This window comes from Callospermophilus lateralis, unplaced genomic scaffold (genome assembly GCF_048772815.1).
Source record: "Callospermophilus lateralis isolate mCalLat2 unplaced genomic scaffold, mCalLat2.hap1 Scaffold_146, whole genome shotgun sequence".
Lineage (NCBI taxonomy): Eukaryota > Metazoa > Chordata > Mammalia > Rodentia > Sciuridae > Callospermophilus > Callospermophilus lateralis.
Window position 1 is genome coordinate 973724 of NW_027512598.1, and position 27433 is coordinate 1001156.

A 27433-nucleotide genomic window follows, 5' to 3' on the forward strand; every position below is an offset into this window, starting at 1 on the left:
TCCATCAATAGCTAATTCTTTTTAAAAAAATTCAGTTTGAAATATTAATTAATTTTGCCATATAATGTAGATGATTATGCTTTAGATTTATCAGCTGGATTCTAAGCTGTTGGTAACATTCCAACCAATATGGCACTCTCTGTCTTATTTAATGCTGAATAAATGTGTATTGCAAGACTGAATATCCCAAGCAGTTTGTCTGTAACATGCACCCCACAGCCACAAAGAGAGGCTCAAAGGCTGAACTCGATAGTTGCTCTCTAGAAGAGGAACTTGTAGTTAAGAACATTGGGGTTGATAATGTAATTTAACTCTCCTGATTTACATGGCACTGATGGGCTTCGCAGAAAGCATAAAATCATCTCTGTGAAGAGTCAAGCATCCGAAACGTGGAATTTTATAAATTAGTGCCATTGCTTGCCAATTCTGTTCCTTCTATAACATGCTAGTTCATGGCCTATGAATTTTTTTATAGACTTGTGCCATTAGTAACTTAATATTCTCCCATCAGTATAAAACAGTAAGCCATGCAAGATGACATTGCCCTTAAGCACAAGCAATTAAGTAAATCTGTTTTCTATTGCATGAGAAGGGAATTATATAACAGCTCTCACCCTCTGATTCTGTATTCATTGCAGCGTGCACATTAATCCCTAGATAGTCTGCTTGCCTTTATTTCCCAGTATGTTCATAGATATATTCCTTGTTTTCCAAAATAGTAAAATGTGATCAAAGAAGCTGTTGAGTGAAGAAGTTACCCAGACAGGTGGATAGTAAGAGCCAAGTTTTTGAAATGGAGGAGTGGTTTAGGTTATAGAAAATCCCCCACTTTGAACCAATTCAGTCAGTTGTCTTTGGGACTATACTAGGTATTCATTACTTATTCATTTTTGGAAGCACATATCTTTTAGGGAAAATAATTCATAAATTCATAAAGCTCCAATAATTTAGACCAGATATATTAGTTAGGCTTGTGCTTTGTGCCAAAGGAGTTTGACAATACTGGTCACAGGTTTCTGCAAGGTCAGAATTATATATTCAGAAAAGCTTATTAAACCAAGTATCTGTAGAAAATTGGCACAAAGGAGAAGTCTATGTCCAAAGAAGTGCTTCAGACTGTGCCCATGGGACATGCTCAAGTCCTTTAATTAAATCAGCAGCCAAAGGCTTCCACTTAAGGGGGACTGTGTGCTAAGCGTGTCTTTAAAGGTGTGGTGTGGGTGATTCAAGAAGTGGGATTCTTGTTCAGAGGCACCAGAGTTCTAGAGCACTGTTGCCTACTCAAAGATGCCTGTGGGTGAGCGGATCTCCTGAGTCTATGTTCCTTATTATCTGATCTCTCTTCACATTAGTGTTTGCATTTGCCTTGCTCTCTCCTTTCTGAGATCCGGTACACACTGGTCTCTGGAATGTAACTTTCTCTCCTGTTTGTCAATATCTACATATGTCCCTATAGCATTCTCTAGGCAGAGAATGTATATATTAGTACATGTGCAGTTGGTCTGCCATTTGCAAAGTGGAATAAGAGACTCAGGTCAAGCAATACGGATTTGGTGATATCCTATATTTAACCAGCCATTGTATGCACTCAGTCTGCAGGGGGTGGGGGGAGAAAAAGAGATTCTGTTATTTACACCTATGTAACATCTTTCTTTTCCTACTTTAAATACAGCTTATTTTCCACAAGTAGGAAAAGGGAAATAATTGTCCAAAGTTTAAGAGAAATAGAAGAGCATCATTGGCTGGTATCTAAACACCTGGGACCTGGCAATTGAAGTCTGAATTCAGGGATATTCAAAGATATTTTTGATGTGCTTAATCAGCTAAATTCTAGGTATAAGATTCTTTTTGTGATAGGAGCTCACTGTGGGATAAAAGCATTCAAACCCAAACACACGAGGAGTTCACTGTGTATGCTCTGAGAATCCTTGGATTGTGTAGGTGCTTTAGCAATGAAGAATGTCAGAATCCATGCTGTGTGCTTTTCCCAACACTTGTGGGATTGGTTCTGTGATGAATTAGAATGTGTGTGGAAAGAAGTCACTTGAAGTAGTAAGAATTTTAGCAGTGACAATCCGCCATTCACTTAACTGGCTCACTTCAATTTGATTGATTTCCACAGGCAACACAGTCTCACTCCAGTTATAGCAGCTACCCGCAAGCTTGATGCTTGAAGTATTTCCTAGCTCTCAGTTGTAGAGAGGAATATCTTTGAAGATGATAAATGGTGTGTGTGATAATACAATGTGGTCACTTTGGCTTGAACTGTTTGTGTGCAAGAACTTAAATTTTAAAACCAGCCATTCTTTACTATACAAAACCAGGTAAAAGATCACTTATAGATTTTAAATATGCATCTGTGGCACTTTTGTGTCACTTTGAGTTTTTCAATATATCCCTTAGTCATACTGTAAGTTTTATATCTTGTCCAAGTTAAAGGTGTTAGCTGATCTAGAAAGATCGTTAAGAAAATGTTCCCAGTAATCAGCCCACAAAATTGGATTTACCAGAGATGCTGTTATTATTCATGTTACAGACACTTCCACAAAGCACATTACCTCCCATACTGCTTCTCAGGGTGAAGATCAGGGTTCCCCAATTCCAGGCAGAAACAGCAAATGTAAAAACACTTCCCTATCTCAGCATTTTCTCAACCACATATGCAGAGACTCAGTCCCTGCTTTGAGTTGTTTTCCTAGGACTATGTTTCTCATGTATGGTATTTATTAACATGAATGGTCCATATCCACCCCCAGTGGAAACCCTGTAAAACAAATCTGAATTTACAACAAGATAAGCAAGAGACAAACCAAGCACTGTGTAATGTATTATACTAAGACCCATAAATACAGCAGAGTTACAATAAAAATCAGACTATCAAGAAAAAACTGTAAATGAAGAGATGTGCAAATATTTATCAGGCAAATGCAACAAAAGAGAGAAACGAATGCTAATTTCAAACAAAGAATAATGCATGGCAAACCTAAAGGGCAGAAAGAGAATGAATGTATTTTGAAAATATTTTTCCATACCATGAAGTTATAATAATCAGAAACCACAATGCCATAAATAATATAACATTAAAGTAGATAAGATCAAAGGGAAGAAATAATGAGAGACAATACTCTTGTGTACATTTTGAGAGCTTTTCTTTCAAACACCAGAAGATCAATTGGCCCAATGTTAAAAAAGGACAATTTGATGCTACCATTAATTGAAGCAACAGATACACATGAACAATTTTTCCTTCCAAAGGACAATGTACATTCATTTTCATTTTTTTACACTTTGTAAAATTTAAGTAACAGAAATTAAGAAACAAATGCATGGAAAGGAGATGGAATTGATATGATCTCAAAAAGCACAAGATGACATCTTGGAAAATCAAAGAAAAATAGTAAAGTTAGGTGTGAGAAAGAGAATATAACAGACAAGAAAGAAACATTAGATCAGAGGATTTTCTGTTTTAAGTTTCATATGTGACAATCCAATTAGTTGGAGAATTTCTGGGAAAATATAAATTATGAAAATATAAATGTTTATTAAAAATTAAAATTATAATCTCCAAATTGCGTTCCAGAGTAGCTGCACCAGTTTGCAATCCCACCAGCAGTGTATAAGTGTACATTTCCCCCCACATCCTCACTAACACTTACTGTTCTTTGTGTTCTTAACAGCTGCCATTTTGACTGGAGTGAGATGAAACCTTAGAGTAGTTTTGATTTGTATTTCTCTAATTGCTAGAGATGATGAGCATTTTTTTTCATATATTTGTTGGTTGATTGTATATCATCTTCTGAGAGTTGTATGTTTGGGTCCTTGGCCCATTCATTGATTGAATGATTTCAGGGTGTTTAGCTTTTTGAGTTCTTTATATACCCTAGAGATTAGTGCTCTGTCTGATGTGCAAGGGGTAAAGATTTGCTCCCAAGATGTAGGCTCTCTATTCACTTCACAAATTGTTTGTTTTGCTGAGAAGAAACTTTTTAGTTAGAATCCATCCCATTTATAAAAACTGGTAATGGAACCACCATTTGACCCAGTTATCCCTCTCCTCAGTCTATACCCAAAGGATTTAGAAACAGCATACTACAGGGACACAGCCACATCAATGTTTATAGCAACATGATTCACAATAGCTAAACTGTGGAACCAACTTATATGCCCTTCAGTAGACGAATGGATTTAAAAAAATGTGGCATATATACACTATGGAATATTACTCAGCAATAAAAGAGAATAAAATCATGGCATTTGCAGGTAAATGGATGGACTTAGAGAAGATAATGCTAAATTAGCTAATCCCCCCAAAATAAATGCTTAATGTTCTCTCTGATATAAAGAGACTGATTCATGGTGGGATAGGGAGGGGTAGCAGAGGAGGAATAGATGAACTCTAGATAGGGCAGAGGGATGAGAGGGGAAGGGAGGAGGCATGGGGTTAAAAATGATGGTGGAATGAGATGGACATCATTATCCAAAGTGCATTTATGAAGATGTGAATTGGTGTGAATATACTTTGTATACAGCCAGAGATATGAACAATTGTGCTCTATATGTGTAATATGAATTGTAATGCATTCCGCTGTCATATGTAAATAAAAAAAATTAAAAAATTAAAAATTAAAATTACATATTCACTAGAGCTAGATAATTTTACTGATTCTTTTTTTAACTTTTAAAGAAACAGACAAATGTTTATATTGTGTACTTTTTGACAACATAAAAAAGTTAAAGTTAATTTTTTTTCCATGGACTTTGTAAAGCTAGCATATTCTTGAGAACATATCCTGGGAAGATAGTAAATAAATCAGTAAATGTAAAAAATTCCATGAATATATTATGAAAACCTAAGTGAAATTTTACCAGTTCAGAAAAACATTATATTAAAGGAACAGGGCCTTCATAAGCTACTAGTTGTCCCAGGAAATATACATATGTCTATATTGATATATCTCATAAAATAGTTCATGATTTTCTTATCAGATATTCAGTAAAATTAATAACAATTACTGAGCTTTAAGTTCATGTTAAAATAGGTATAAGAAGATTCTTTTCTCTCTATTTCAAAATTATCTTTAAAGGAAAATAGTAGAAATACTTTTACTTAACTCAGCAATAAAACAGGGATTTTTACAATGTCATGAATAAAGTCATTTAGAGATGTCTACATGAATTTAATAAGGTGTAAATATAAATAAAAGGTAGCCTTTGAAATAAGGAAAAAAATTACAATTATTTGAGGACATAATGATATTAGTATCATACCCAATAGTATCAACTATAACATTTAAAAAACTAATCAAAATTCAGTTATCTACCATGTTCAGTACAAAGTAACTATGCAAAATGTAATAGTTTATTTATTTATGTATCAACAGCAACCCATTAGAAAGCATAATAGGGAGGATTAAAAACTTCCCTCAAAAGAGAAATAATATGACTGTTAATCATTTACACAAGAAGTTGATGAGGCCTAAATAAACTACAATACTTTCTTAATACAAGTAAATGATTAACGAGAAACAGGAAAGGAAGCATTAAAATTTCAAGATTCTTAGATTAAACAAAACAGGTATATATTGTCAGATTTCAATTTTTCTCTGATTTCTCTGTGGTTTTAAATCTGATCTCAGGTTAAGTAAATGAACCAATCTTATTTCTATTTAAATTATTCTGAGGATTTTTAGAATAAGAAATGAGGATAAAATAGTTAATAGTATTTGAAAGAAGGCTATTGACCCTTGTAGATAGTTCTGGGGTTCTGGAGGTGTCTATTCAGGGAGAGAATTGCCGGGCCAGATTAGAGTTACATGCGAATAGACTCCTTGTTAAAGACCAAAGTGGAGAGCCAGCTTTTGGAAGCTATTTCATTCTCCTATATGCTATTGATCATCAATTCTGTTGGCTCAGATTTCTCATCTGTGAAACTGAGGAGATAATACTGTTTTATTCAGAGGTATATAGAAGGTTCTAAGAACAGTGCAGGTTAGCTCCTATTGTTAGGATGGTAGGACTGCTTTGAATTGTTCTCCAGAAAAGCTTCTGCAATTCCTGCTCCCATGAGTGGTGGCTCCCCAGTGTTCTTTTCTGCACAGGGGTTTTTCCTTGATTTTTCTTTTTAAAGTTTTACTAGACAGATGATTGAAAAACAATACCTTATGGCCAACTTCTCATTTCTCAGAGATCAAAAATCTCCCTAGTTGCTTATTAGTGATTTGGATACTAGGGGAGTACTTAGCATTATAACTGAGTCCTCCAAATGCTACAGTTAATACTACCTCTAATGAAATTCAAGATTGCTCTTTCAGACAGAAGAAAGAAAAAAATAGCTTTTTCTCCCCAAAGAGAGAGATTCACATATGTACTCTCATGTACACGCATGCACACACACACACATACACACACACAAAATTGCCTGATTGTATAGGTAGCTGATTTTTAAAAATCTAGAAATAGAGAATTACCTTCAAAAGTTACAAAAGCAAAATACCTATTGCATTAAAACAAACTTAGCTACACAGAAATTTATTTTGTTGGGTTTTTTTTGGGGGGGATAAATTTTTTTGGTATGTTTTTGTTTTTCCTAAAGACCAAGTAATGAATTTTACATTTGCGTAGATCAGATTTCCTTCTCATCTGTTTCAGATATCCATTGGACAGCTTTCTTTTCAGAGCACAGCAGGAAATCTTTTATTTACACACCAATTCCAATATGTACTGATCATTTCCTGGCTCACAAAATTGCCTGTTCATGCCTCTAACCCCTGGCAACTACATCATGCAGTTGGAATCATGTACTATCTAGTCTTTTCAGATTGGCATCCTTCACTTAATTACAGGCATTTAAGATTCCTCCATGCCTTGTCCTTCATGGCTTGCCAGCTCATTTCTTCTTAGTGCAAAATAATTTCCCATTCTCCAGGTGTACCCCAGTTATTTATCCACTCATCTGCTGAAGAATATCTTCATTGCTTCTGAGTTTTGGCAAATCTGAATAAAGCAGCTATAAACATCTATGTGTGGGGTTTTTAAAGATTTATTTTTGTTCTTTAATATTTGGTAGTGATGCAAAACAGTTGGGTTCATTTGCCATATTCATAAATGTATATAACATAGTTTTCTCCATCTCCATCCCCTGTACTCTTCCTTTACCTTGCAAGGACATAAGTTTTCAATTTATTTGGGTAAATACCAAGAAGTGCAAATGCTGGATCCTATGATAAGAATAGGTTTATAAGGAATAGGTAAAATGCCTTCTGAATGGCTGTTCCATTTTGCATTCCCATTATCAGTGATTGGGGATTCCTGCTACTGCGTGCCTTCTCCTGTATTTAGTGTTAATTTTCTGAATTGTAGTGATATTTTGCTGATGTTTCAATTCACAATTCCCTAATGAGGAATGGATATTGCACATATGCTCATATATTTGCTTGCTATTTGCATATATTTAGTGGAATGTCTGTTTAGGTCTTTTGTCCACTTTTTAATTGCATTATTCATTTTCTTATTGTTGAGTTTTCAGGGTTCTTTGTACATTTTGTATAGAGGTCCTTCATTAGAAGTGTCTTTGGTGAGACCTTTTTCCCAGTCTGTGACTTGCCTTCTCATTTTTTGACATCATGCAGAGAGCAGAAGTTTTTTTCATTTTAATGAAGCCTAGCTTGTCGGTTACTTCTTTCATGGATTGGCCTTGTGGTATTGTGTCTATAAAACCTTTACCATACCCAGGGTCATCTAGGTTTCTCCCCTGTATGACAGTCTAGGACTTTTATAATAAGATTTTCATTTTACATTTAAGAGTGCAACTCCTGTTGATTTCATTTTTGTGCAGAGTACAGAGTCTGTGTCTGGATTCACTGTTTTCATGTGAACATCCAGTTTTTCTAGGACCATATTGTGAAGAGGCTGTCATTTGCTCCTTTGTCAAATATCAGTTGACTGAATTTGTGGGTTATTTCTGGGCTCTCTCATCTGTTGCACCAATTTGTCTGTCCTTTTCACCATGACCATCCTTTCTTGATTTCTGTAGCCTTAATATTAGTATTGAATTTAGGTGTTCCCATGTTCCAGCTTTGTTTCTCTTCAGTATTGACTGGGGTGTTCTGGGTTTTTGTCTTGACATAGGAATTTTAGAACCAGGATTTCAACTATCCACAAATGTGTATATTTTTCAAGTCTTCCTATCCATGAACATAGAATCTCTCTCAGCTTATTAGGTTCTTTTGTTTCTTCCATCAGACTTGCAGTTTCCCACCTAGATTTTGCACATATTTTGTTAGATTTTAACATAAGTATTTCAGTATTTTGGGTGCTGGTGTAAATGGTAGTATGTTTTCATTTCAAATCCCATTTGTACATTGCTGGTATTTGGGAAAACAACTGGACTTTGAATATCAACCTTACCTCCTATGTTACTTGTTAGTTCTGATTTCCTTTTGATTCTTTCAGATCTCATACAGAGATGATCACATAAATAAATTTGCATTTTCTACTTCTCTGTATATTTTTAAATTTCCATTTCTTCTCTTACTTTATTAGTTAGGGCTTTCAATATGATGTTGAAAAAGAGCCAGTCTTGCTTTGTTCCTGGTCTCAGAACTTGGAGTTTTTTGTCATAAAGCATTTTAAGTTGTGGGTTGTTTGTGGGCATTCTTTATCAAGGTGTAGAGATTCTCCTGTATCCCTAATTTATTGATGACTATAATCATGAATAGGTGCCAGATTTTTGTCAAATGCTTTTTCTGTTTACATCTGTTGTTTTCCTCTTCATTTCACTACTGGATGGATTACCCATAAATAGATTTTTAAATGTTAAACCAGTCTTGTGTATCTGACACAAAGTCCACTTTGTTATGGTGTACGATCTTTAAATTCATTGTTTAATTCTATTTGCTGATACTAAGGGATTTTGTATCTAAGTTCATAAAGAATATTGGTGTTATGCAGTTTTATTTTAATATGTTTGTCTGGTTGTTATTAGGGTAATTCTGACCTTATAGAATGTGTTAGGAAGTATGTCTTCTTCCTGGATCTTTTGGAAGAGATTGTAGAGAATTGCTACACTTTCTTAATTAAATGTTTGTTAAAATTTGTCAATGAACCTATTTGCACCTGACATTTTCAGTTTGGTAAGATTGTTAATTATTGATTTGATTTTGTAAATAGATGTAGACCTATTCAGATTGTATGTTTATTCCTGGGTAAATTTTGGCAGGTCACGTTTTTCAAAGAATTGGTCTATTTCATCTAAAGTATCAAATTGATAGACAAGAATTGTTTGTAATATTATTTTATTATCCTTTTATGTCCATGATGTTTTTAGTGATGGCCTCTCTTTCATACATGATAGTAATAATTTGTGTATTTCCTTTTTTCTTTTTTTTTTCATAGTTAGGCTGACTAGAGGCTTATTGATTTTATTGATCTTTTCCAAGAACCAACTTTTGGTTTTGTTGATTTTCTCCACTGACTTCCTGTTTTCAATTTCACTGGTTTTTGCTCTTATGTTTGTTTCTTTTACTCTGCTTGCTTTGGATTTAATTTGCTCTTCATTTTCTAGTTTTCTAAGGTGGAAGCTTACATTATTGATCGTAGATCTTTCTTCTTTTCTGACATATGCAGTCAGTGCTATCAATTTCCCTCAAAGCAATGTACTCACTACATCCCACAAATTTTGATAAGTTCTATTTTCTTTTGCATTTAGTTCAGAATATTTTTTAATAATTTCTCTTGAGTTTTTTTTTTTACATTAACCCATTTGTTGAGTAGAAGTGTGTAATTTTATGTACAAGAATTGGGGGATCTTTCCATTATTGCTTTCTAGTTTAATTACATTATAGTCTGAAAGCAAATGTTGTCTGTTTTCTATGCTCTTAACATTAGTGGGGTATGTTTTAAGACCCATATGTGATCTTTCCTGGTGAATATTACATTTGAACTGGAGTAGAAGGTATTATCTGCTGTTGATGGGTGAGGTAGCATCTAGATGCCATTATATCCATTCAATTGGTACTGCTTTGTAGTTCAACCACGTCCTTCTGAACTTCTGCCTGCTGGATCCTGTCCATATTTATCTCTTTTGCCCAAATGTTCTCTCAGTTTTTGCTACATATTTTTTGTTAGGCACACATACATTGGGGGTTACTGTATCTGCCTACACTCTGGGCCCTTTATCATTAAGAAGTGGTCCATGTCAGCACTGATAACATTCCCTGAGCTTTCTCTTCTGCTCTGACTGAATTTACTGTCGTGACTATTTTATTCTTTCATCACCATTAACACAACATATATTTCATGATTTCCTTTTAATTTCTATGTATCTTTATATTGAAGGTATATTTCCTAGTAGAGAATATACAGTTGGGTCTAGCTTTTAGCTACTCTGAAAATCTCTGTCTTCTAATGAATGCATTTAGACTATGCTGTTCAAAGTCCTTACTCACATAGCTGAATTAATATCTACCATACTTCTCACTATTTTGTTAGTTGTTGTTCTTCTTTTTTTTTTTTTTAGTTTTCTAGACATTATAAGACTTTCATGGTCTTAATTGAGCATTCTTTAGGATTACACTTTCCTTATTTCTTAACATGTTGCTAAAGGGACAAATATTTGTTTTCTCCTCTGAAATTTTTGTGTTGAAACCTCTAACTCCTACAGTGGTGGTCTGGCAGGTGAGGAGGTGGTGAGATTATGGGAACAGAGCCCTCCTGAGTGGAATGAGGTTAATGCCCAAGAGACACCCCTGGTTTCTTCTACCACTGGAGGATATAGAGAGGCACCATCAAAGAATCTGAAAAAAAGCGCTCTCCAGACACCCTGACCTTGAATTTCATAGTCTTCAGATCTTCAGAATTAAACCCAGGCAGACTAGGACCCATAACAACATATCAATTATGCTGCATCTTTTTTCTAAGTGGTAGATCTAAAGTTTGCAATGTACAGACATAACTAATCCAAGTCCATTTCCAGAGTGCTTTGAGATCATTTTCAATTTCATTTCATAGGTAGTGCTTATAATAAAGGTACCTCATAATAAAATCTAAAAACACAAGTACCTTATGATTAAAAAAAAAAAACTAGTATTTTCCCTTTCTTTTTCTGTGTCATTGCCATTCATTTTACTTACACAGGAGCACATATAAGCACCACTGTGTGCGTGCGTGCGCGCGCACACACACACACACACACATAGACACACCGAATCTAATACATGGTCTCTGTCAGTTTGTGCAAAGTATTATTTGTTAATAAATTAATAATAAGAAGAAAATAAGGGTTTGTATTGCCTCCACTGACCCCTTCTCTGGCACTCTTCCTGTCTTTTTGTACATTCAGAATTCTGACTGATATACATTTCTCCTTCCCTGTCAAGAACTTCTAGCCTTTGTTGCAAGGCCAGTCTCCTGAAGCCCTATTCTCCAATTTCTTTTCAGGGGTAGGGGGTACCAGGGATTGAACCCAGGGACACTCAACCACTGAGCCACATCCCTATTTTGTATTTTATTTAGAGACAGGATATCACTGAGTCGCTTAGTGCCTCACTGAGTTGCTGAGGTTGGCTTTGAATTCTCAATCCTCCTGCCTCAGCTTCCTGAGCCACTGGGATTGCAGGCGTGCACCACCATGCCCAGGTCTCCTTTTTTTTTTCTGTCCCAAGAGTCTTTGCTCCTTCATTTCTGAAGAATAATTTCACTAGCTGCAGGAGTCCTTCTGAAGAGCAGTGCTTCTCTCTCAGTGCTTTAGATAATGAGCTCTTCTCCATTTGTGGTTTCTAACATTGGGATGGGATATGCCCAGTCATACTTTGGTGTGTTTGGGTTTTTGCATTTGTCCTGCTTGGGGCTGGCCTTTACAAAGCATCTGCGATTTGGTGTCTGAAATTTATTTGAGGAAATTCTCATATCAAACACGTATTTTTTTCTGTTCCTTCACACATTTTTCTCCTTCTGCTGTTTCCATCCCACATACTCTGCACCTGTGGTAATTGTGCCACAGTCTTTGGAAATGGTTCTGTTTCCTTTCAGTCCATTTGTGATTTTAAACTCCTATTGTCATGTCCTCCGACTTAGAGGTTTTTACTCAGCTTGGTTTCTCCTTTGATGAGCCCATTAAAAGGTTTCTCCACTTCTGTTACAGTGTTTTAGTCTCTGGAGATTCTTTTTTTACATAATATTTATATTAGTGCATTATAGTCGCACATAATATTGGGGACCATTTCCACATAAACATTCATGTATGGAATATAATTGGCTCCATTTCAGTGCCCAGGGCTTACTCTGCCCCTCTATTCCTGCCTCCCCATTTCCCTTGCTACACTCTACAGGTCCTTCTAGTTATTTATTTATGTTTCTTAATTGGTGCTTTATAGCTATACATAGAAGTAGAAATCACTGTGCTGTATTCGTACATGCACACATCATCATTTGGTCAGTTTCATTCCACATTTCCTCCCTTTCCTATCCCTCCTCCTTCTTCCCCCTCAATCTCCTTCCTCTACTCTGCTGATCTTCCCTCTGCTTTTATGAGATCCACCTTCATCTTTTTTCCCCCTTTATTTTGCTCTTGCTTCCACACCTACAGAAAAGTATTCAAACTTTGACTTTCTGAATCTGGTTTATTTCACTTAGCATGATGTTTCTATTTTCATCCATTTACCAGGAAATGCCATTCTTCTTCAAGGCTAAATACAACTTCATTGTGTGTGTGTGTGTGTGTGTGTGTGTGTGTGTGTGTGTGTGTATTATATTTTCTTGACCCATTAATCTGGCTGATTCAATAACTCGGCTACTGTGAATTGTGCCACTGTGAACTTTGAAATGGCAGTATCACTGCAGTGTCTGGTTTGAGATCTTTTGGATAAACACCAAGGAGTGGGACAGCTGGGTCACACAGTGGTTTCATTCTTCAGCAGTTGGGCCACATGGTGGTCCATTTCTAGTCTTTGGAGGAATCTCCATACTACTTTGCAAAGCTATGGCACTAACTTGCCGTCCCGCCAACAATCTGAGTGTGCTTTTCCCCTCATCCTCACCAGCTCTTGTCATTGTCTGTGTTCTCAATGATCTCATCTGGCATCTTCTTCTTTCTAATTTTTTCCGGACATCTCCATTGGTTTGCTTGCAGCATTCCTGTGTTCACCTGTGGTTACTTTTTCCCCACTGGAGCACTTAGTATTTATCATGTTTTTCAATTCCTAGTCTGATCATACCATCACTCCTACCCTGATTGTTTTGCCTGTTCAAACCTTATTTTGTTGTTTGGTTGGATTTTTGCCTTTTTATGTGCCTGTAACTTTGGTGAAAGGCACATATGATGTACTAGGAAATGGCAATGAGATCAATAGGCCTTGAATAAGAGACCGATGGACGAGGTATATGGGAGGGAGGGCTCCATCTTTTAAGTGAGCCCGCACCCCTAGACTCTAAACTTCTCTTGTTCTTTTCCATATCCCCCCGCCCTCTTAACATGGGACAGGATGGCTGGAGGAGGTGGAGTTTGATATTTCCTCCCCCTAGTAGGTTAGGCTCTGATCAGTCCAAGCTGGCTACTTGCTCCTGAAGGCAGACCTTTTAACGGAGAGTAAAACAGTCTGGGATGTTCCTTTCCCCTGCTTCTGCCAGAACTGTGTGGAATTTTTCTCCAGTATTTTCTACAAGGACTTAGTAGACTTGGAAGTAACGTTGAGGTTGTGGGGACCCCTCTATGACTGGGTCCCCAGAGCTATCCCCTCAGCCCATCCTGCAGGTTGTCAGTAACAGGCAGGTTTCCTACTCCAGCAGAGGTTTCCAGGGAGCCTTCTACATGTGGATCTCTGCATCTGCCCAGTTACATCTCCAGTGTTGAGGGACACAGTCTGCCCTGTGACCATATTTCCTTGCTGTAGCTAAGAAGAATTATTTTTTTTAAGTGTGTTTAGATTTTTACCTGTTGTTAAGACAGAGTGGCAACTTCTAAATTCCTTATGTGGTGACTGGATACCAGAAGTCAGAGCAACTGGCCAATTTTCTAATCATGCTGGCTTATATTTTATGTTCTAATTTAGAAAATCATTGTACTGTATAAGATGTGATATTTAATTATACCCATTTAATTGATTAGAACATAGACATGCAAGTAAAGAATGAATAGATCAGTTGGGGTGATTTAAAAATTTAGACTCCAACACCAGAAATTTTAAGTGGTTGGTTTTTAACAACAAAAAAAATTATTATTATAGAAACAGTCTGATTTTTCAATCCCTTTTTCTTATACCAACCTTAAAATTTTAGAACATGTTCTTTATCATAAAAAAATTCTATTGATAGTCACATTTAATATCAAACCTAGTCTTTCCTATTTTATCTTTTTCAATATGACTTGGAGATGAAAAATCTATACTTCTGAAATATCTGGAAAATGGCTGGAATATAATCGACTGCAATTGTAAGGAAAACACTGTGATCTCTTTGGGAGCAACTCTCCTGGGAGAGGGTATAATTTTATACTCTTTGAGCCCTTGGGAGTCTTTTATCTGGTCCATATACAGGCTTCTGACTTAAAAGAAAGGGTGTCTAGTCTAGGGTTTTGCTTTTATGTCTTTGTTGTTTTTTGTTTTTTTCTTTTCTTTTTTTTAACCTATTCTAGGTTCTTGGCACATTCAGTTCAGGCCAGCCCACAAGAGTGACTCTTGGCAAGTACATAGCCACAAGTTACAACTTTCTCTCCCTCCTGTTGAATTTGTTGATAACAGTGTCTAACACTTGCCAATATCCTTTTTTAATTAGCAGAGCAAAGGTCTCTGGCTCAGGGACTTTAACACCATTCAGCTGCTGTCCATATGCATTATCTTGGACAGTGTCCATTCATATTTTTTTCTACTCACTGTGTTCATTTCTGCCATTAACTTATTTTGGTGAGCAAACTCCCATTTAGGTCAAAAATATACATTTTCCCTATCTGTTTCCACATTAATTAAAGAAAGCTAACCAGTTTAAGAAAACATCAAGTGAATAACAGAACTTCCATTCATAGGATGTGTCATATAAAGCTGTAAATGTAACTGTAGTGACCAAAGTGTAGAAAACACTGAGTTGAAGTCTCTGGTAAAAGCATCTTGACATCACCAACTTCTAGTGAGGCACACTAGGACATCCCCTCCCAAAGAAAGTTGAGCAAATTCTTAGCCCAGCTCAGTGGGGCACTCCTATAATCCCAGCACTTTGGAGACCCAAGGATTGTGAGTTCAAAGCCAGCCTCAGCAAAATCCCAGGCGTTAAGCAAGTCAGAAAGACCCTGTCTGTAAATAAAATACAAAATAAAGCTGGGGATGTGGCTCAGTGGTCAAGTGCCCCTGAGTTCAATCCCCAGTACCTCCCCCCGCCAAAAAAAAAAAAAAAGAAAGTCAAGCAAATTCTGATATGAACAGATGACATTTACCTGCCTTAAATATCACCTGTTCAGACAACCAAGTGACTGTAACCACTGTTAGTAAGAAAAATTAGCACAATGTCCCAGCTTGGTCCTGTTTCCATCTTCAGTGGCTGCCTACGTTTTCTATTCCTTGCCTGAGCAGAGAATGTGTGTAAGGAAGGTGACCCTGAGGAGGCTGTACAGGGCGAGTGGGGGCAAGGTTTAATTTGCTTGATCATAAATGCAGAGGCGAGTCATGTCACCATCAGTTCCTTTGGGGACCTTCACAAAGGAAAGCACCAACCAGATTCCAGGAGGAACCTATAGGTCGATTGCTTTCAAGGCACCTGGGTGTGATTTACATGCGGTGTCAGGGTTTGGAAAGCAGGCCTGTGAAGGGACCGATGATTAATTTGGGTGGCTCTGCAGTCACAGACTGCATAAAGTGATAAAAAGGAGGAGGCCCGCCTAGTCAACCTTGCCTTCCAAATAGCCATCAAAATGTATTTTTTCCCTTATACTGGGAAATTATGCTTCTTGGCAATCCAGTGGCAGCATTTATATCGAGAGTGCTTACTAAGGAATTAGTATTTGTGATAATCTGTTTCACTCAAAGTTGAGGCTCTGTTGGCAACATGGAAGACGCTCCCTGATTCCGAGGTTTGCACTGCACCTCGGTTCTTAGCACATGGCAGACACCACAGTGTGCTTCGAGCCCGCCTGTAATTAGTGATGATCGGCTGTTCATTTACTTTCTCCTGGCATGGGTTATCACATCACATACTGCTTGCCTTTCAGTGCAGAGTGGCTTTTAAATTGCATCCCAAATTTCATTAGTGTCATCACCTCAGAAAATACAGGGGAAAAGTTAATAAGATCCTCTTCTGTTTAATTCAGCACACGCTACATTTTCCCTTAACATTCATGTCAAAGATGATTTGGCTTATAAATCTGTTTGCTGCTTGTACCTGTAGCATGTTTCAAAAATGTGTATTTTTTTTCCTAAAAGAAATGTGTATGACTAGGTGAACAAATACTTCAATAAGAAAGTGATTCTAGGGCTTGGGCATGTGGCCCAGTGGTAGAGTGTGTGCTTAGTGTGTTTAAGTCTCTGGGTTCAATCCCCAGCATGAAAAAAGGGGTAAATGGTTCTAGCCAAACTTAGAAATTATAAAATTAGCCCAAAAAGGAAAAAAAATTACTGTCATTTTGATGTAACTATGCATTTGATGTTGACTATAGTGAACTTTTAATTTTGGGGGACAGATAAAGAGTTTGTAGATTAACTATATTCCTGACATCCCTATTCCTGAAACCCTTTTAGCAACCCCCCTGTTCCCCCTGGTAATGGGGATTGAACCCAGTGGTGCTGAACCACAGAATTTCATCTGCAATGCTCTACTCCACACACAAACACTTTTTAAATTTTGAGACAAAATTTCACTAAGTTCCTTAGGTTCTCATTGAGTCACTGAGGCTGGCCTCCAATTTATGATCCTCCTGCCTCTGCCTCCTGGGCCGCTGGGATTACAGGTGTGTGCCACTACCCTACCCTTCTTGAGTCAAACAAATTGATTGTGTCCTCAAGTGCTTTGCATGTAGATATGTGCCGGTGTAGACCACTTCACCCTCTTTTTTCAAGACTTCTGATTACATCGCATGCCTGGGCCCATGGGTTCATTGACTGAAACCCTCGAAAACCATAGACTCTTCTGTGTTCTCTGATCTTAAGTTACACTGTAATTTGACATTGTTTTATGTCATTGTTTGATGACTGCCTCTCTCAGCTGTCAGCTCAGTGAATATAAGGACTGTTTTTTTCTCCCCTCATCATTGTATACCCAGCAACTGAAGTGTAGTAGTTGCTTAATAAATAGTTTTTGAATGAATTATCTTATTTTTAAAAAGGTAGTGCTTTTAAGAAGGAACTCAAATTTGTATCACTTAGGGATTTTTCTCCTGCTGTAAAAGTTTCTGTATGAATCATTGGAATGGACCTTGTCCACGGCCCAGATCTCCTATTTTGAGTAAACCTGTGGCCTGCAGCTTAGAAAAATGGCTTGCTTTCTAGAAAACTTAGAATTGCATGGCTTGGGGGAGGTTTTTAGAGGGAGGTTTTAAAGAAAATCAGGATGAAAGAAAAAGAAAGTAAAAACTTGACCCCTTGCCCCACATCTTGCCAATGTGGTCCAATCTATTCAAGGAGGGGGGGGAGGGGAAGAATACTTAGGAAAATACTACAGACTAATTTAACAGAGAGGAAACACCAAGCTGTTTTTCACTCAAACAATTATTAGTGTGCCTAACAATTTATTGAAAGTTATTAGTATTATAATCTCCTTTATTTGAATTGCTGTATACTCTAAAGAAAAATGCTTCTAAATATATCTATTATGCTATCTCATTAATAAATATATCGAGAAACCTATTTAGAGGAGACCTACTGGTTTACTACATTTTGACAAATTTTACTTAGATTTTCCCAGGCAGTCTTGTCCCACCCACTTTATCCCAGCTACCCAATAAACAACTACATTCTCCAAGAGTGACAACCTGATGTGGAAAAGAGTTGGGTTTGCTATCAGTGAATCTTCCTTTGGGAATTTTTTTTAATGTCTGGAAATAGTTGCATCCTGATAAGAAATGATGGGATAATGTGTGCCTGCCAAGTAGCCCAGTGGATTTTCACAGGAGGAACACATGGAGCATGACCTGCACTTTAGAATCCCCCATGATGCTTCAATCCAGAGTACTTATTCCTTCCCAGGTCACCACAGCTCCCTTCTCTTGGGTGGTGAGATGAGACCAATATCCTCTTTTCTCTCTGGTTGTTTAGATGCAGCTACATAGATCTATGTACATAGTTTTGTCATTTTAATGTCCCAATAGTATTTCCGTAAATGATTATACCACTTATTTATTCATGAGTTTTACTGAGACAGACATTGAGTCCTCTGGTTTTCAGCTGTGTATATCTTGTGGTCGATGCACACACACACATTTCTGCAGGATAAGTCCATTCCTAGGGGTGAAATAATGGGTGATAGATGATGCTTATTTTGTGCCTTAGTGGAGACTTCTGGACAGTTCTCCAGAGGGGTTGCACCCATTCACACTCCTCCCAGCAGCAGGTTCCACACTGTCAGCAGAACTTGAAAACATTCATCTCTGTTGCTTTACAGCTCTCCACACATGGTGTGCCATGTGATGTCCTTTGACCTGAGTTGAACTTCCCAGGTTTGCAGATGGAATCTGCCTCACATGTACATTCCATATTACCCTGGGTTGGGTTTACATCCTGGAGAACAAAGGTCATGTGTCAGGCAGGTCTTAGCCCTTGAAGGCTTAAGCAGGATTGGGTAAACCTCTGTTAAGGTGAATCTTGCTTCTATGAAGCGATGCATTAAGACAATAGATGAGTTGGAGATAGAAAGGGCCAGAAAAGCACAATATAAATACATGTTACTGAACTGGCAAAAATTAAATTCTACTTTCCATTTACATATTTATCTACTTTAACAACATTTTGGTGCTTAAAAAATCAGTGGCTCCCATTTTCTACATAACTTAGTTTATTGCTTCTTTTTCCAACATTTTTTTAGATTTAATTTAATTTTATTATTGGTTCCTTTTTGTTATACATTACAGTAGAATCCATTTTGACATAATTATACAAGCATGGAATATATTTTGTTCTAATTGAGGCACCAGTATCTCTCCTTCCCCTTCCTTCTCCCCAGCCCCTTCTCTCTATTGATCTTTCTGTCATTTACCCATAGTTATTTTATCTTATTTTTAAAAATTAATTTCTTGTGGCATACATGATGGTGAGGTTCACTGTGGTACACTCGTATACTTAGAAATGGTGTGTCCTCTGAACATAAACCTACATTTCTTTAGGAAGACAGTTTGATTTCTGTGACCTGGCTGAGCATTTCTGTCTCTCCCGCTATCAATACCTGAAGTCAATAGAAGCCACATCCTGATACCAAACTCTCCATTACTCCTTCAAGAGACAAGACCAGCGGTGTGCTGAAATGGTACATGCAGATATCCAAAGACTCAGGAGAGCCCTGTTATAATTCTCTTTTACCCAACTGTTTTCAAAGTAAGAAATAAAGCTAGGGAGAATAACAGCCTCATCCCCAATGTCTTGGTGGCATTTAACATCAACAGATTTTTGCTGAAAATTAAGATTTCTATAGAAATGATAATCACCCTCCTGTGACTATATGGAACTCAGAAAACCTGCAATGGTCAGCAAGCATTGAGGGTTTCATCCTGGGAATAAATTTCTAAATAACCCTGAGGAGAAAGAGGGAGGGAGGAAAAGAAGAAAGTTCAGAGTGTGGAAAGTAAAATCTGCAAACTTCACAGTTTCAGGATTATCTTTTAATTGTGGCCATCAATCAGCACGCATCTGGTCTCTCCCAGTGCTCAAGAAGTTCCATCCAAAGCCATATGATCCAACCAACAGAGAATATGTGGCCTATTAAGAATCCTCAGGGTAGGGAGCAATATGGAAGGAAGTACCCTGTAGGTAGTTTTAGGAAATTACCTAAAAATAGGATAACAGATCCCCTTTCAACATATTCTAGGAAAACCCAAGAGGAAAGCTATGCTTTTAATTAACAAGATAAATGCTGCTGTGTCCTGTACCAGGTCAGGCATCAACTGCTAATCTTTTTCAAAGGGCTTTGCTTTTCCAAATTATTTTATTTCAATCTATATTTTTACTAATGCATGAAACCGACCTGCAGTTAGTCATTTTATGAACATGATTTTATATTCTCTTTAAATGAAGACCGTTTAAAGTTGAGCATTTAGAAATATATTTGCTCCATTAATTGGTGCTGAGGGACACCCACAAATGTCTTTATGGATAGCTGATATTTTTAAGGTTTAAAATGTTTCCATTTCTTCTTATTGAGGGGGTTCATTCTGACTGTTCCTAAAGTTCTGCAGCTGAGGAATTAAATGGCATTAGTCTTTTTGAGCTCCAATGTGTTTAGAACAGCGTTCAACTGTGGTAATCCCTGTGTCGCGCTGCATTTATTTCCCACTAGATACCTAAATGGTTTCTGCTTCTTCTCAGGCAGATAATTGCAGTGGGGTTGGAACCAGAGAAAACAGTTGAGCTGATGCTGAGCGGTGGATATAAAATAAGTGTCACCCTGGTGGAAGTAAATAGACTCTGAGAATATAATCTCTGCCCTCATTTATTTTTGAAACCATAAATTCCCCTGGGGAAAGCTAGTCATTTATTTGTCTGCAGAAATATTTATCTGCAGTCATGTATGGTTTTTAACTTGGTGTTATTTCCGTTCATTCCCTTCTTGCATCCTCTGTCTAGTCCCACTTTAGTTTTTACTCTAAATACAGATTCCGTCGCCATGTGTTTCTGGGCCATAGTCTCCAAAATTCTTTGTGTTTTAAAAATAACGGTGTGTCCATCACCGGTTTTCCCAACAGAGTTCCTCAGGTGATCTAATGATCAGAAACATCCAGCTGACGCACAGCGGGAAGTACGTCTGCATGGTGCACACGGGAGTGGACAGTGTCTCCTCTGCCGCCGAGCTCATAGTGAGAGGTAACAGGAACGCCTCCTGGATTTCCTACCTTCACATCTTAGCTGATCATTCCTTACTGGAGGGAGAGCCGTGATGAGAGGGAATGTGAACATGCAAATTATAGTGTTGATTTGAGTCCTCCTCTTGCCAGCAACTACGACAATTCAGATGAGTGTCAATTCAGAGAAACAAGATTCTTGACTCTGCCCTTCAAATAGCTCTCACTGTGACGGGGATGGCTGCCAAGCTGATATGTTCTTGAGCATGCCATCAATCATCAATCAGCATATGGATTAAATAGGAGAGAGAATATGGGGTGTGTGTGTGGGTGTGTGTGTGTGCGTGCGTGAGAGAGAATATGGTGTGTGTGCGCGTGCAAGTGTGTGTATGTCCTTCTAAAAGAATCAGGATTATTTATTCAGGATTCCTGAGAAAATTTGCCAACCTAAGCTACTGTCCAGAGTACTGTTGCTATTGGGATGGAAAATGACCAGAGTGAATCATGAATTAAAACATCACTAGATAACAAGCTGAGAACTACAGAGGTAAACCACTGGGTTTAAGGGAAAGTCAGTGTATCCAAAGCCAGGGGCACTGCATTTGGAAGGAACAGGAATCCTACATACAGTCACAAGGGAGCATGGGGGATTATGGCCTTCTATCCAGATTTAAGATCTAACAATGGAAATATGTGTCAGGGGATATTATTACTAGGTACCTGGCCTTTGTCACTAAGCACTTTCTAAACGGGGACCTCATGGAGGTACTGAAGTGGTCACGGGACATACTCTTCACTTTGGTGGAAGTGGGTGACAGTGGTATGCGTACTCACCTTCTTTAGGTTCACCTGGACCACCAGGATATGTGAAGGTAGAAGAAATCACAGACACCACAGCCCAGCTGTCTTGGAAAGAAGGCACAGACAACCACAGTCCGGTTATCTCCTATGCTATCCAAGCAAGGACACCTTTCTCTGTGGGCTGGCAAACTGTTACAACAGGTAAGGGGAGAGGCAGCCACTGTCCCTGCTTAGGAAAGGATTTCAAGGCCTTGCTGGGCACCACAGACTCTGACAACTCTGAACTGTTCCTTTGTAGTGCCTGAGGTCATCGATGGGAAAACACACACAGCTACCGTAGTGGAGTTAAACCCCTGGGTGGAATACGAATTTCGGGTTGTAGCCAGTAACAAAATCGGAGGTGGAGAACCCAGTTTACCCTCAGAAAAAGTAAGAACTGAAGAGGCAGGTTAGTGTTTCTGTTTTCTGAGTAATGGGTGAAGAGATGTCCCTGGGTGTGCATCTCCAGTTCCCTTGGCCCTGGTCTCCAGGCCCAGTGGGGACTCCATATCCATAATGCAGTGTCACAATTATCTGACTTTTCTAATGAAATCTGCCATATGGCTTTAGTCAACCCATGTAAGTGACTCTGATGTTGTATGACATTTCCAGGAGTTCAATCCCTCCTAGACCATCATTAGTGCATGTTGAGTGAATACATTTTTGTCATTTAAGGTTATAATTACTATCTGACATCGTTACCCTGTTAGTAGGGAAGAGCTGTTTTCATTTAAAACAAACATTGACAAATTGGCAAAACAATGGCATTTGGAATTTTTGCTGCTAGGAAATCTCATTCTGTCACTGAGCTCAGTGAACACACACGAGCTCAAACAATTGATGGGTATTATATTTTGGCTACTCAACTGTTCAATTAAGTAAGAATTATTGTTATTAATTTCCATGTAAGGTAACTATTAATATAAATGGCTTTATGATCCTAAAATTATCCTAATTTTAAGACTTAGAAGTGGAATGCATACCCAGCATCACATTATTGAGACAGCTGAGGGGATGTAAACTTTCCTTTTCATAATCTGCATATTAATTAATATTAACTAATAGAATATTTGAAACAGCAAGCATGTCACTTTAGGAGCTAACTAAGTCAAGATAAAGTCCAAGGATATGTCTCCACATTTTAGTGACGCCGTTTGATTGGCACAGTGCACGTGGTACATGTGGCAGGTACTAGGAGACATGGGGGCCGGTGCCTGCCTACAGCCTGCTCATTTGTTCACACCGCACGTATTCAGGAGTGTCTACTGTGTGCTCAGCACTTTGTAGACTTTGCAGATACAGCTATGGGCATGACAAAGACCCACCTTCAAAGAATTTATATGCTAGCTGTGTCATTGAGTTCACTAAAGGAAAGTTCTCAGCAGAAGTGTGAAAGTCGATGCCTGCCTGAGGTTTATAAATACCTCCTACCAGGATGGGAGGGTCCCAGTCTGTATCCTTCCTCCATAAAGCCACTGTTGTTCTGAAACTCATGTCTCTGCTTGGAATAGCCACAGTTCAGGGTTCATGCTGGAGTGGTTTCCCAGCGTCCCTGGTGAATCCATTTTCCATATTTTATTAGCCTTCACACCAGTCACAATGTCCCTTTCAAATAAGTTTCATTTTTATTACCTCTTGAGAGGTTTTAAATGTTTTATAATTTCAGGTAAAATAAAATCATCTGATGATCTCACCCCAAATATTTCATAATTTCATGCAATATACATTACATTGTTACCTAAGGCATCTGTGAATGTATACATATGGGATATATACACGCACGTGTGTGTGTGTGTGTGTGTGTGTGTGTGTGTACATTAGGTCGTTACCTAAGGCATCTGTGAATGTGTGTGTGTGTGTGTGTGTGTGTGTGTGTGTAATGTGTCAATGATGAAGCTCCTTCATGTATTTTAAAAGCAACAATGAGTCTTCTTTTGGATAAATATTGCTACATGCAAAGAGGGTTTCATCTCTTTCTCTCTGACCCACGCAGTTCCAGAAGTGCCTCCCTCTGAAGTCAGTGGAGGAGGCGGAAGCCGGTCTGAACTGGTGATCACCTGGGATGTAAGTGTCCAGGCAGCACTTCCCTCATGAGAGTGCTCCTATTTTCATGATCCTTATGGCCTCCTGGGTGGTGTCCATGCTGTTAGTGATGCTGCAGGGCTGGTACTGATGGTGCTCCTTCTAAGGATGCTATAGTTGACGCTAGTGCTGGTAGCACTGGTGGTTCTGGTGGTAATGGTACTGGTGCTAGTCCTAGTAGTAATATTGGTGATGGTGCTGGCGATGTTGGCGATGCTGGTGATGCTGGTGACGCTGGTGATGGTGCTTATAGTGATGTTCCTGATTCGAACAGTGTACTGATACCGGTGGTGCAGATTCTGGTGCTGCTGATACTAGTAATGGTGTCAGCGCTATTGGTGGTACTGAACGTGATGTTGTTGCCATGGTAGTGCTGGTCCTTGAGCTGGTGGCACTAGTAATGCTGGAGGAATGGTCCTGTGGTGCTGGTGCTCACGGTGCTCTTGTAATAGTACTGATGGCACTAGGGCTGGTGGCGGTCATAGCGGTGGTGCTGGTGATGCTAATGGATATGTTGCTGGGGGAATGAACTGGGTACTGCACATTGAGTCTGTGCAGTTGCTGGGGGTGCTGGTGGTTCTGGTACTGGTTCTAGTGCTGGTACTGGATCTACCAATAACACCCGTGTTGGAGGTGGCACAGGTGGTGTTGCTTCTGGTGCTGGTGCTATGGTTATGCTGATGCTGGTGGTCCTGCTATGAATGAGATAGCTTTGGCTGCTGCTGGCTCCTACCCTGCTGCTGCTGCTGGTGGGCCTGGCGCTTTTGTTGGTGCTTATGGAGGCAGTGCTGCTAATGCTGCTGAGAGTCGTCGGGTTGGTGACAGTGGTGCTGGGGATGGACTGGTGATGTGGGGGCTGGTGGTGGTAGTGGTTGTAGTAGTGGTGCAATTGGTACTGGTTTTTTTGGTGGTGGGTTTTGTGGCACAGGTGCTAGTAGTAGTGCTGGGAACACAGGTATTCATGGTGTCACTGGTGTGCAGATGTAGTTATTCTGGTGTTGGTGCTGATGGTGCTTATGGTGTGTGTGCTCATTTTCATGGTGCTGGTGATACAGCTGGTGGCACAGGTGCCGCTGCTGGAGGTGTTGGTACTGGTGGTGTAGGTCATTGTTTTGGTGGTGGTACTATTGATGGAACAGGTGCTACTGGTTCTCATGTCTCCAGTGCTGGTGACACTGGTGCTGGGAATTGTGGTACCTGTGTTGGTTGTACTGGTGGTACTATCAGTGGTGCTTGTGATGTGGGTTCTGATGCTGGCGTTGCTATTGCTGCTGATAATGGTACCGCTGTTGCCACTGCTGGTAGCACCGGTAGCAAATATTTCAGTGCTAATCACTGTTCCTGTCATTTTGCAAAAGTTTTCTTATTTCATTCTTGGAACATTTATATATTAAAACACTGAGGCACAAAGATAGTAATTTGCACATGGACACCTGGCTGCTAAACAGAGGGTGAGAGTCAACTCCTGGCTGCTGACTCTTGAGGTTCCCTCACTGCTCTCCTTGCATTCCTGGAATGTCCTGCTGATGATGTCACACATTCCCACAGGTGCTTGAGTCTATATTTCTTTCCTGACCATCTTTTATCCTTTGCTTTTGTCAAGTTAGGGGGAAAATTTAATTAGCATGTATGAAATAGGGGGGGCTAGCACTAAATTTATTTATATTAATTGAATATGTTAACAAACAAATAAAGCATCATGAGCTTGTGATAAATGCCAATAGAATTTTTGGCATGAGTCCATGCATCCTTGAGTTCAGTAAGCTGTATTTACTTTCTTTTGCTTTTTTTTCTTTTTCTTTTCTTTTCTTTTTTCTTTTTTTTTTTTTTTTTTGCTCCTTTGTACTTAATCACTGTATCAAGGTATGATTTCTTTCCATAAAACCAACACTAGGGATTTGATAATTTTTATTTGACTTAAAATATCTAGTATGTTAGACTCAGAGTATGGGTTATTAGAAACCCAGACGTGGACTTAAAGACACTCATATGTCAAATAATCACTGAGAAGTCTAGCTCAGTACCTCAGTGCCTGGTAAGAGTATTATATGTCTCTTAAAAATCAGCTGAATTAAATGTGCCCCTGTTGTTCCTCTTCTTTTTAAAATCTCCGACTTGATACGGTGAAGGTTATTATTTGATAATTCATAGGAAACACTAAGGATGAGGACTCATCACTTTGCTATGCCCTTGTCTTTAAGGGTGACAGAATGTGCCTTTTCTTTACGGCCAGTCCCTGAAGAGCTGCAGAATGGTGAAGGTTTTGGGTATGTGGTTGCTTTCCGCCCTCTTGGGGTTACCAACTGGATCCAGACAGTGGTGACATCCCCTGACACCCCAAGATACGTCTTCAGGAACGAAAGCATCATGCCATTTTCACCCTATGAAGTCAAAGTGGGTGTCTATAATAACAGAGGTGAAGGCCCATTTAGCCCAGTGACAACAGTGTTCTCTGCAGAAGAAGGTGCGGGAAACAAGTTTGTATATCGATAAGCTAGTTGTGCTCAAACCTGACTAGAAAATTCTCTGTGGCTTTAGGGGTATTTTTTTTCCTCAAGTCAACAGTAATCAAACTTGTGGTTATGTCCCCAGGGCAGGTCATAAAGATCAACCATAACTGATTTGAAGTGTAAGACTCGAGAGACAGAGAATCTAACAATTAGTTGCAACCCTGTTCTTCTTGGTTGAAGAATAAAATAGTCCCTGGAAGCTACCCTAGTTCAAAGTTCTGTTGTGGTTTCTGCAACTGAGAAACGGTCACTAGCAAGCCAGAAAGTGAGGGCCAAGATGCCATCCAAGAGATGTACAATGTGAACCTTTGAGGGATATGAGTATCTGTCACTCTGGCCTCATTGCATCATTCTGCTGTGTACACACACACTTCACTAGAAAACCATTGAGTCATTCTCTCCTTTTAAATCTGCTCCACATTCTGAGACATCTCAAGATCACTCTAGAAAATGATAGCAAATCACTATTTTATAGATGACAGCAACTGAATATTGGCCATCTCATGTGGTTCCACCTAACAAAGATTTTAGGGGCCAACCTGTATTGCATGGTTGCCATCTGCCAGGAGTTACCTAATTAGAATTTTCAAATGAAAAGTCTCCCATCTACAAATTAGAAAATGAAAGCCTGATGAAAGAGATGAATAAATCTGCCAAAACTCCTGTAGTAAGAGCCAGGATTTTAACCCAGGGCCATTGGCCTTAAGCATTCTGAGCTCATGCAGTATATCCGAGTGTCTCTCCTAACCTCAGAACTGGCAGTAAATTGAAAAAAAAAGGTCCACAGTTATCATTCCTAAAAATAGACTCCATATTTCTGAGGACGGAGGACGGCCACCCTTATTCTTGTCTTCTCATTTCCCATTGAGTTCTGAAAAGGATAAAAACAGGTATTATAGGCATCTTTGCAAAAGAAAGAGTCTTGCATTCATAACCAGACCCCATTTCCAAGAGCTTCCAGGAATTACAAGGGCAGGTTGTGAGTCTGGGAAGTGATGGAAATTAGCCAGCAGGAGGACATCAGACACTGTCTGCCCTCAGC

The 27433-nt window shown here is 38.8% G+C and overlaps 1 pseudogene; it reads left to right on the forward strand.

The window, feature by feature from the left end:
* Nucleotides 1–27433, forward strand: part of LOC143387615 (contactin-3-like) — a 93058-nt pseudogene that overhangs the window by 41003 nt on the left and 24622 nt on the right.